This window comes from Nerophis lumbriciformis, linkage group LG09 (assembly GCF_033978685.3).
Source record: "Nerophis lumbriciformis linkage group LG09, RoL_Nlum_v2.1, whole genome shotgun sequence".
NCBI lineage: Eukaryota > Metazoa > Chordata > Actinopteri > Syngnathiformes > Syngnathidae > Nerophis > Nerophis lumbriciformis.
This window is the reverse complement of record NC_084556.2, coordinates 12,908,302-12,920,428: the sequence shown is the minus strand read 5'-3', so window position 1 is coordinate 12,920,428 and position 12,127 is coordinate 12,908,302.

Genomic DNA, 12,127 nt, shown 5'->3' with positions numbered 1-12,127 from the left:
TTAACTTTACTCATCATTAGGGATGTCCGATAATATCGGTCTGCCAATATTATCGGCCGATAAATGCGTTCAAATGTAATATCCGAAATTATCGGTATTGTTTTTTTTTTTTATCGGTATCGTTTTTTTTTTTTTTTTTTAATTTTTTTATTAAATCAACATAAAAAACACAAGATACACTTACAATTAGTGCACCAACCCAAAAAACCTCCCTCCCCCATTTACACTCATTCACACTCATTCACACAAAAGGGTTGTTTCTTTCTGTTATTAATATTCTGGTTCCTACATTATATATCAATATATATCAATACAGTCTGCAAGGGATACAGTCCGTAAGCACACATGATTGTGCGTGCTGCTGGTCCACTAATAGTACTAACCTTTAACAGTTAATTTTACTCATTTTCATTAATTACTAGTTTCAATGTAACTGTTTTTATATTGTTTTACTTTCTTTTTTATTCAAGAAAATATTTTTAATTTATTTATCTTATTTTATTTTATTAATTTTTTTTTTTTAAAGTACCTTATCTTCACCATACCTGGTTGTCCAAATTATACATTATAATGTGTTGATTCCACGACTGTATATATCGGTTGATATCGGTATCGGTAATTAAAGAGTTGGAAAATATCGGAATATCGGATATTGGCAAAAAGCCATTATCGGACATCCCAAGTTGTGAGTTCAAACCCCGGCCGAGTCATACCAAAGACTATAAAAATGGGACCCATTACCTCCCTGCTTGGCTCTCGGCATCGAGGGTTGGAATTGGGGGTTAAATCAGCAAAAATGATTCCCGGGCGCGGCCACCGCCGCTGCCCACTGCTCCCCTCACCTCCCAGGGGGTGATCAAAGGTGATGGGTCAAATGCAGAGAATAATTTCGCCACACCTAGTGTGTGTGTGACAATCATTGGTACTTTAACTTTAACTTAACTTTACGGCACATTATTTGCAAATTATAATTTTTGATTCGCAAAAAATATTTTTTGGACCAATTAGGTGAAGTTGAAAAACACGCAAAGGGTCTTGGAACATAGAAACCAATAAACCAATAGGCATTGACCATTTATCCATAACTGTATTACATGTATGCGAGCATTTTGACCACAACCCATAGGGGGCGCCATTAATGTCATTTAGTCCTGCTTTTCTCCGTGCTTTTCAACGGACATCATCAAAATGCGATCCTAGCAACATTGACCTCGGCGTGGCACCGTTCTGAACAATCGATTGATCAGCAGGACAGGAAGAGCCGAGAGGAATCGGAGAGCGGACGGAAGGACAGAGAGGGGACGAGTGCGAGCCAGAAGAAGAAAAAACAACACGTTCAGGTCTTCTCGAGGTTGTGTGCGCTGATTTTCATCTGAAACCAATTAGTTCCAAACCACGGAGACAACACCAGTTTTTTAGAAAACATCCTGGTCCTTTCTCCTCCCATCCATTCATGTGTCAGCCTCTGCAGATCCCCATTCCCCGCGTGCGCCGCATGCTAGCACATGTGTGCGTGTGCATGTGTGTGTGTGTGTGTGTGTGTGTGCACTTAAAGGCATCGTGATTAACATTCGCCCCAATTCGCTGAGGGACACGCATTCTAAGCCCTTCCTTCCTGCTCCGAGTGGAATTCTCATTAGTTGATAACTACTTTTCAAGAGACGGCTGCATTCCTCTGCTGGATACCAGGGGCCTTGCAGGACCCCACAACACACACACACACACACCAGACACGCACACACACACAAACATGCATCAGCGTGCTGACAGGCAGCGATACAAATGGATTCAGATACACTTTGCAAGGCTTTTAAATGTGATTTGAGACTCTTTTTTTGGGGTGGGGGGGAGTTTTATGGGCCCTACTGTGTGCCAATAAGCAGACCCAAGGTCGCAAATTATGTCAACTCTGATGAGTCCTTTCGTCCATCTTTCTGAAAAGACACAACTTACTGAGATGACAAAGGGGTGGCAAAAGTGGCTTTTTCTTGTGTGAAAGACCAAAAACAAATGTCCCCTGTAGAGGACGCTGATCCCTTTTAGGGACTGTTTATGAGCACCAAACCAGAGAAAAATCCTCGCCCTCCCTCCTTCCTCTCTCGCTCCTTTTTTTCTGAGAATTGGAGCGCAAACAGTGGCTTTTGAATCTCCATGAAGGAAAAACTGTCTTCCTAATGGATATGATACCGCCTCTGACCCGCCCCTAGCCAAAAATGGTGAATGGTAAATGGTCTGTGTTTATACTAATACCTGGGATGATGTTAGAAAACACTTTACACTATACGTCACATTCACCCACTCACCAACACATTCACACACTTTTTTTTTAATTTAGCCTTTATTTAACCAGGTAAAATCCCATTGAGATCAAAGCTCTCTTTTCCAAGGGATACATGGCCAAGAGGGCAGCAACAAGGTTACATTAAAAACAGTAAACAACACATAAAACATCAAATTTACAACATTAAGACTTGCTCACATGACACATGTGCATACAGACAAGGTCGACTGCAATCCTTTCACAGAAGCTTTAAACTCATTTAATGTAACAAGGGTTTGAAGTTGAAGATTCGATAGTAGGTTTTTCCAAGCCTTCGGTGCTGAAAACCTACACACCCCGTTTCCATATGAGTTGGGAAATTGTGTTTGATGTAAATATAAACGGAATACAATGATTTGCAAATCATTTTCAACCCAAATTCAGTTGAATATGCTACAAAGACAACATATTTGATGTTCAAACTGATAAACAATTTTTTTTTTTGCAAATAATCATTAATTTTAGAATTTGATGCCAGCAACACGTGACAAAGAAGTTGGGAAAGGTGGCAATAAATACTGATAAAGTTGAGGAATGCTCATCAAACACTTATTTGGAACATCCCACAGGCGAACAGGCAAATTGGGAACAGGTGGGTGCCATGATTGGGTATAAAAGCAGCTTCCATGAAATGCTCAGTCATTCACAAACAAGGATGGTGCGAGAGTCACCACTTTGTCAACAAATGCGTGAGCAAATTGTTGAACAGTTTAAGAAAAACCTTTCTCAACCAGCTATTGCAAAGAATTTAGGGATTTCACCATCTACGGTCCGTAATATCATCAAAGGGTTCAGAGAATCTGGAGAAATCACTGCACGTAAGCAGCTAAGCCCGTGACCTTCGATCCCTCAGGCTGTACTGCATCAACAAGCGACATCAGTGTGTAAAGGATATCACCACATGGGCTCAGGAACACTTCAGAAACCCACTGTCAGTAACTACAGTTGGTCGCTACATCTGTAAGTGCAAGTTAAAACTCCTATGCAAGGCAAAAACCGTTTATCAACAACACCCAGAAACGCCGCCGGCTTTGCTGGGCCTGAGCTCATCTAAGATGGACTGATACAAAGTGGAAAAGTGTTCTGTGGTCTAACGAGTCCACATTTCAAATTGTTTTTGGAATTTGTGGACGTCGTGTCCTCCGGACCAAAGAGGAAAATAACCATCCGGATTGTTATAGGCGCAAAGTTGAAAAGCCAGCATCTGTGATGGTATGGGGGTGTATTAGTGCCCAAGACATGGGTAACTTACACATCTGTGAAGGCACCATTAATGCTGAAAGGTACATATAGGTTTTGGAGCAACATAAGTTGCCATCCAAGCAACGTGACCATGGACGCCCCTGCTTATTTCAGCAAGACAATGCCAAGCCACGTGTTACAACAGTGTGGCTTCATAGTAAAAGAGTGCGGGTACTAGACTGGCCTGCCTGTAGTACAGACCTGTCACCCATTGAAAATGTGAGGCGCATTATGAAGCCTAAAATACCACAACGGAGACCCCCGGACTGTTGAACAACTTAAGCTGTACATCAAGCAAGAGTGGGAAAGAATTCCACCTGAGAAGCTTAAAAAATGTGTCTCCTCAGTTCCCAAACGTTTACTGAGTGTTGTTAAAAGGAAAGGCCATGTAACACAGTGGTGAAAATGCCCTTTCCCAACTACTTTGGCACATGTTGCAGCCGTGAAATTCTAAGTGAATTATTATTTGCAAAAAAAAATAGTTTATGAGTTTGAACATCAAATATCTTGTCTTTGTAGTGCATTCAATTGAATATGGGTTGAAAATGATTTGCAAATCATTGTATTCCGTTTATATTTACATCTAACACAATTTCCCAACTCATATGGAAACAGGGTTTGTAAATGCTTTCTTGCCCACATGCCATCAGGCTCCACACTGGTGGCATGTGGAGCCTGTCCTGTGTATACCCACACCTATTCACATTCCAGACATGAGAAATGTCAGCAAGAATGAGGAAATCTGCGTTTTTAAGCATTCATTTTCAGAAAAAAATTTCACTTCCACGTTTTTTTTAACGAAATATCAGGAAAAATACGATCTAAATACAATTTGTTGAACGCAGACCGCACTGTGTTGCAGTGACGGGGAGACAATCTAAGGCCATGTCTACACTAAGCCGGATAACCCTTTAAACAAATAATTATTTAGCCTAAGCCCCGTTTCAGTAAGAGCGCCGTGTATTTCTTGAATCTCCGGCTCTTAGCTTTGTATGGACTCATTGATCGTTTACAAACTGAGTTCGGAGAGGAAGTGAAGTCAGAAAGGCCGCGCCCCACACAAGAAGTGACGTCAGAAAGAACGCGCCACAGCCAGCTTCATAACAACCCATTCCGTAACTCGGCGGCAACCACTAAGAAGATGGAGGCAAGTCATCCAGACATGCCCGTGTTTCCCCTTCTTTTACATGTACAGACGCTTGTGGAAAACACCCATGAATACCTTAAGAGAAAGCGATTGCAGCTATTTGGGATACAACACTTCTCAGACCGCAAGAGAACTTTCCAATGTCCAAGTCAGCTGTGATTCTACTTACCGAAAAACTTTGTCCATTTGTCGAAGGAGAGACAACGAGAATGCGGGCTCCCGTGGATGTGATAAAAAAAAAAACAGGTAGCGTGTGCTTTATGGCCGTCGAAGGCATACTTGCCAACCCTCCCAGATTTTCCGGGAGACTCCCGAAATTCACCGCCTCTCCCGAGGCAAATTTTCTCCAGAAAATCTCCCGAAATTTAGGCGGACCTGAGTGACGTGTCGACAGCCTGTTTTCACATCCGCATTCCCACAATATAAACAGCGTGCTTGCCCAATCATGTTATAACTGTAGAATGATCGAGGGCGAGTTCTTGGTTTCTTATGTGGGTTTATTGTTAGGCAGTTTCATTAACGTCCTTCCAGCGCGGTAACAACACACAACAACAGCAGTCACGTTTTCGTCTACCGTAAAGCAGTTCGTCTGCCGTAAACAGCAATATTGTGACACTCTTAAACAGGACAATACTACCATCTACTGTGCATGCATATGTGACAATAACATCTAGGGCTTTTAGAGAGTGCAGTGCACAACTGCGCACACAACAAGGAGACGAAGCAGAATGCATCATCAGAGAGGGTGTTCAGGATGGTTAGAAAAATAGTGACAGAGAATAGAACAAAGATGGACAATTCAACCCTTAACTCAACAATGAGTAGATGAGTGTTATGTGTGTGTATATGTGTAAATAAATGAACACTGAAATTCAAGTATTTCTCTTATATACATATATATATATATATATATATATATATATATATATATATATATATATATATATATATATATATATATATATATATATATAAAATAAAAAAATAAAAAAATATATATATATATGGCTAGAATTCACTGAAAGTCAAGTATTTCTTATATATATATATATATATGAAATACTTGACTTGGTGGATTCTAGCTGTAAATATACTCCTCCCCTTTTAACCACGCCCCCAACCACGCCCCCCCTCCCGAAATCGGAGGTCTCAAGGTTGGCAAGTATGGTCGAAGGAAGACTAACTACGGAAAACGGCGAATGCTTTTGGACTGGCAAAGCAGACCGTATCAGTTATTGTCCGCCATGTATGTCGCAAACTCAACGACTAGGTTCAGAGTATATAAAGTCACCAAAAAGGAATGGACAATGAAGGTGAAGGCAAAGGAGTGATGAGTGTCCTGACCAGATATCTAGATCCCTAGTTTGATTGATGTCAAATGTTCTTTATCACATTGTTTACTTTCAAGTGTCCGTTAAATATTTGATTAATTTATGATGCTCAGGTGTGATTCACTACAATAGGGCCCCACAGCACACTGGATTCTAGTTCATTGAAATACCACAACACTAGATATTGTTCAGATAAGTTACATTTAAGAACTTGCACACAAAGCAACACTGGAGGTGACTATGACGTGCGCATTTTCTGCGCATGCGTACTAGGTCACGTTGCGCTGACTGACGGAGGTGGGGAGGGGGTCTTAAACAACCATTGTGTGTGTGTGTGGACAAGGATAAGGTTATGTGGGATTTACCCTGGATAACCTTATCCAGTTTAGTGTAGAAAGGGCCTTAGAAGCACTGAAACACACTCGCTAGCTAGCTTAGATGTGTCACCTCTGATCGCTCTCTTAGCCACAACGTTGACGGCTGTCCACTTTGCTGCTAATTAGGGATGTCCGATAATGGCTTTTTGCCGATATCCGATATTCCGATATTGTCCAACTCTTTAATTACCGATACCGATATCAACAGGTACCGATATCAACCGATATATGCAGTCGTGGAATTAACACATTATTATGCCTAATTTGGACAAGCAGGTATGGTGAAGATAAGGTACCTGGTAAGGTAAAATAAAACATAAATAAAATATGATAAATAAATTAAAAACATTTTCTTGAATAAAAAAGAAAGTAAAACAATATAAAAACAGTTACATTGAAACTACTAATTAATGAAAATGAGTAAAATTAACTGTTAAAGGTTAGTACTATTAGTGGACCAGCAGCACGCACAATCATGTGTGCTTACGGACTGTATCCCTTGCAGACTGTATTGATATATATTGATATATAATGTAGGAACCAGAATATTAATAACAGAAAGAAACAACCCTTTTGTGTGAATGGGGGAGGGAGGTTTTTTTTGGGTTGGTGCACTAATTGTAAGTGTATCTTGTGTTTTTTATGTTGATTTAATAAAAAAACTAAACAAAAAAAAACCACCAAAAAAAACCGATACCGATAATTAAAAAAAAACGATACCGATAATTTCCAATATTACATTTTAACGCATTTATCGGCCGATAATATCGGACAACTCTACTCCTGATCAAATGTGGTTGATTACAATCCTGGACACTGTTAGTGCCAACCCAGTTACGCTGTTGTAAAACGTGCAGAATGTGGCTTGGAATTGTCTTAATGAAATAAGCAGGGGCGTCCATGAAAAAGACATTGCTTGGATGGCAACATATGTTGCTCCACAACCTGTATGTACCTTTCAGCATTAATGGCGCCTTCACAGATGTGTAAGTTACCCATGCCTTGGCCACTAATACACCCCCATACCATCACAGATGCTGGCTTTTCAACTTTGCGCCTATAACAATCCGGATGATTCTTTTCCTCTTTGGTCCGGAGGACACGACGTCCACGGTTTCCAAAAACAATTTGAAATGTGGACTCGTCAGACCACAGAACACTTTTCCACTTTGTATCAGTCCATTTTAGATGAGCTCAGGCCCAGCGAAGCCGACGGCGTTTCTGGGTGTTGTTGATAAACGGTTTTCATCTTGCATAGGAGAGTTTTAACTTGCACTTACAGATGTAGCGACCAACTGTAGTTACTGACAGTGGGTTTCTGAAGTGTTCCTGAGCCCATGTGGTGATATCCTTTACACACTGATGTCGCTTGTTGATGCAGTACAGCCTGAGGAATCAAAGGTCACGGGCTTAGCTGCTTACGTGCAGTGATTTCTCCAGATTCTCTGAACCCTTTGATGATATTACGGACCGTAGATGGTGAAATCCCTAAATTCCTTGCAATAGCTGGTTGAGAAAGGTTGTTCTTAAAGTGTTCAACAATTTGTTCACGCATTTGTTGACAAAGTGGTGACCCTCGCCCCATCCTTGTTTGTGAATGACTGAGCATTTCATGGAATCTACTTTTATACCCAATCATGGCACCCACCTGTTCCCAATTTGCCTGTTCACCTGTGGGATGTTCCAAATAAGTGTTTGATGAGCATTCCTCAACTTTATCAGTATTTATTGCCACCTTTCCCAACTTCTTTGTCACGTGTTGCTGGCATCAAATTCTAAAGTTAATGATTATTTGCAAAAAAAAAAATTGTTTATCAGTTTGAACATCAAATATGTTGTCTTTGTAGCATATTCAACTGAATATGGGTTGAAAATGATTTGCAAATCATTGTATTCCATTTATATTTACATCGAACACAATTTCCCAACTCATATGGAAACGGGGTTTGTAGTAGGGCTTACTAAAAGCACTTTTAAACTGTCCTAAGTCACTTTATCATGGGACCTCTGACACACATTTTAATTGGTTGAAAAATATTATAATGTGGTCCAATAAACTCGCTGCAGTGACGTCACACTTTGCCATTCCAAAGCGTACCTAAGCAAAGAAAAGCGAGAGCCTTGAGTTACTTTGTCATCTTCAGCACACCTCATTGGCTGTCTTCTGATGTTGAACTTCGCTTTGTGGCTTGATTAGACGTCAACTCTTCTGAGAGTTACAAAGACGTGAAGAAATGTGGGGAAAAAGTCAAAGTGTTGACAGAGAACCAAAAAAGGAAAAAGAAAAAGCAAGTGGAAGTGGAAGATAAGTGACTTTGTGTGCAAAAGGTGGCGGGTGAGAGATTGGTCAACAAATGTCCATCTGGGTCATATTGGTCTTCTTCCTGTGCATATGTAGTCACACCATCTGCCTTTGTGCTTAGCATAGATCGCGCTCGCTCCTCAAGCTGCGAATTCTCCAACAAACTGTCAGACTTCCATCCATGCTCAAAGTGCACGTTGACATTTTTCACGAGAGCACATGGAAATGGTATTATTTTCTGTCACCGTACACAATCAGTGTCCTGCTTATTATTACACAGACTGATGAGGAGGATCTGCTTTGAGGGAGCCAAGCACAAAACCCTGTGAGTGTTCAACGCTCCAAGAGTTCCCAGAAAAACAAGCGGACACACTTGGGATGAATTAAAGCACGCAAAACCAGCCGTGACCAAAGTCCCGCGTGTCCCACAGCTTGTTTTTTCCTATTGGCCGGCAGCATATTCTACTTGTAGAGTTCAGGAAAAGTTGCAATGTTACAAGCGTGATATGGAAATTTGGTAACACTTTAGTATGGGGAACATATTCACCAATAATTAGTTGCTTATTAAAGTAACAAAGACTTAATTTAGAGTTATTTGGACACTAGGGGAACATATAAGGGTTAGGGTTACTAATAAGCAATATATCTGAGGTTATTGAGGGAAGACTCTTAGTTAATGGATTACTGGTTGTATAATAAGGCCATGCAGAATAAGGCATTAATAAGTACTTAATAATGACTAATTAAGAGCCGATATGTTACTAATTTGCATGTTAATAAGCAACTAATTAATGGTGAATATGTTCCCCATACTAAAGTGTTACCGGAAATTGATATTAAAAGCACTTCTCATTGGCACTATTAAGAGGTGGGCGGTATCGATCCGATACGAAGCAACTACAGGGCCAGCATCACCAATACCGATTATTTATTTCTTGGATATTTGCAAGAAATTAGAATTTTAGTCAAACAAAATCAATCAATCAATCAATCAATCAATCAATGTTTATTTATATAGCCCTAAATCACAAGTGTCTCAAAGGGCTGCACAAGCCACAACGACATCCTCGGTACAGAGCCCACATAAGGGCAAGGAAAAACTCACCCCAGTGGGACGTCGATGTGAATGACTATGAGAAACCTTGGAGAGGACCGCATATGTGGGTAACCCCCTCCTCTAGGGGAGACCGAATGCAATGGATGTCGAGTGGGTCTGACATAATATTGTGAGAGTCCAGTCCATATTGTATATTTACTTGTGAACAGTTTTATTTAAAGTACCATATTTTGAAGTGAAGTTTATCACATAGCACACCAGTCGTAGTCTCCCCTCTAATCTTTGCACGGAAGTATCCATTGACCTGGTCACTGACCGTTTCAGGTGCCCAGGTAAAGAAACAAGTGGGTGTTTCATTTGCATTCATACATGATTAATGCTTTGTAATTAATCGCATAACTGTACGCGTTAATTTTGACAGCACTTTTAGAATTTTTATTTTTTATTTTCTTCCTTAGTTATTTTCTTGTGACTGAGGGCCCACAGCAGGACCCGCTGCTCATTCAGAAAACCTGCATTCATTTTAGAGACCCCAATAACACCAGAAAAGGTCACTAGATAATTTTTTTTAAGAAGATAATCTCGAGAAGTCGGAATACTCACTAAGTGTAACACAAAAGGTCCCTAAGTTGGCAACGCGGATCTCTCCTGCTACTACTTCTTCTTCAGTGGTGGACACAGTTACGATGCCACCTAATGTACATTTATCGGCCGATAATATCCCTAGTAAAAAGTAAAAAAAACAAAAAAAAAACAAGTAATAGTGTGCTTGTCATTTTATTGTTAGATTTTTTGGAGTCATAACAGTGTTCCACGTCGTATCACGAGGATGCTTCCTGTGTGATGTTTTCTCATGAAGATGCATGATAGTCTATCCATCAATGTACCTGTGATTATTATGGCTTGCAGTCCTCTAATGGGCCACAGCTACCACCCACTTAGCTCTCCTTCACTCATTTGTCTGGCTCCTTTCCCTCTCCAGGAACACTTCCTCTCAGGCCTGTAAAATGATCACCGGACGGACGTACGACTGCTTGATTTTTCTCTCACTCTTTTTTTTGTGCTTTCCTTTCCACTCGTCCTCTCTCCTCCTCCTCTACACGCTTCCGTCCCACGTCCTCCCTCCTTGATGTGGAACCTGAAGTCACTTTTCCTTCGGCCTTTTTCTCCGTAAACGGATACTGTTCCCTACCGAGTGTTTTAAATTATATCCGGAAGTTTCCAAATTCGATGCGTCCAGATTTGTGGGAAGTGAGGAAAGGTCGTTTTCAGTTCCAGCTGCATGGTCCATAAATTTGATAAAACCCTGACCTTAATGCTATTGAAGCAGAATAGACCAGTGTTTTTCAACCACTGTGCCGCGGCACACTAGTGTGCCGTGAGATAGAGTCTGGTGTGCCGTGGGAGAATATGTAATTTCGCCTATTTGGGTTAAAAATATTTTTTGCAAACCAGTAATAATAATCTGCAAATGTGCCGTTGTTGAGTGTCGGTGCTGTCTAGAATGCGGCAGAGTAACCATGTTGTACTCTTCCATATCAGTAGGTGGCAGCTGGTAGCTAATTGCTTTGTAGGTGTCGGGAACATGGTTTGTTGTGATCACAATATGCAGACGACAGCGTGCAGGTAAAAAGGTATCTAATGCTTAAACCAAAAATAAACAAAAGGCGAGTGCCGCTAAGAAAAGGCATTGAAGCTTAGGGAAGACTATGCAAAACGAAACTAAAACTGAACTGGTTGCAAAGTAAACAAAAACAGAATGCTGGACGACAGCAAAGACTTACGGCGTGTGGAGCAGACGGCGTCCACAAATTACATCCGAACATGACATGACAATCAACAATGTACAGAAGACATGAAACTTCTCAAGGAAAATACCAACAAAACAGGAAAAGCCACCAAAATAAGAGTGCAAGACAAGAACTAAAACACTACACACAGGAAGACACCAAAAACCCCAAATAAGTCACAGCGTGGTGTGACAGTACTTTGAGACAAGAGCTATATTTGTGCATGGTTGGTTATGGTTTGAGTTCTTATCCAAAACTTGCGAGAACAACTTTACCAAAAACCCCAAATAAGTCACAGCGTGGTGTGACAGTACTTTGAGACAAGAGCTATAGTCGTGCATAGTTGGTTATGGTTTGAATTCTTATCCAACACTTGCGAGAACAACTTTTTATTGTCAATATCAGCTTCTGAGTTTAATGTTTTTAGGTTTTCTACTGGTGGTGTGCCTCCGCATTTTTTCAATGACAAAAATGTGTCTTGGCTCAAAAAAGGTTGAAAAACACTGGAATAGATGACATGATCAGTGCAGTTTGCCATGCTGGCCAGTAGTTGGCGGTGTA